Genomic DNA, 391 nt, shown 5'->3' on the forward strand with positions numbered 1-391 from the left:
GAGCACACGAAGGCCTCATCAGAGGTTCCTGTTACAGTGACTGACGTGAGTTGTTCGTGGTTCTCTCCATAGTGTGAGACGGCGGCCTGTGAGGACAGAGGAACATGGGATTGCTCAGTCTCTGCACCCACCACTGTGACATCAGAAGCCTCAACCACTTTTCCTGCACCTGGTATCTGACCATGTCTGCGTGTCGGTGTCCCTGCAGCCTAATGTGAGGAGACAGGGACTCAGCCCGTCCCCGACACCAGAGCCCCTCCCACTGCCCTGTGCCCTCTGCCCTGACCAGCTTTCCTGCTCCAGGAGGGGCAGGACGGGACGTCTCCACCCCATCTCCCCTCATGGGACACTGAGCTGCAGCTTCCTTCTTTCTTATTGAAAATAAGAATCT

This window comes from Tupaia chinensis, unplaced genomic scaffold, assembly GCF_000334495.1.
Source record: "Tupaia chinensis unplaced genomic scaffold, TupChi_1.0 Scaffold143271_1, whole genome shotgun sequence".
Lineage (NCBI taxonomy): Eukaryota > Metazoa > Chordata > Mammalia > Scandentia > Tupaiidae > Tupaia > Tupaia belangeri.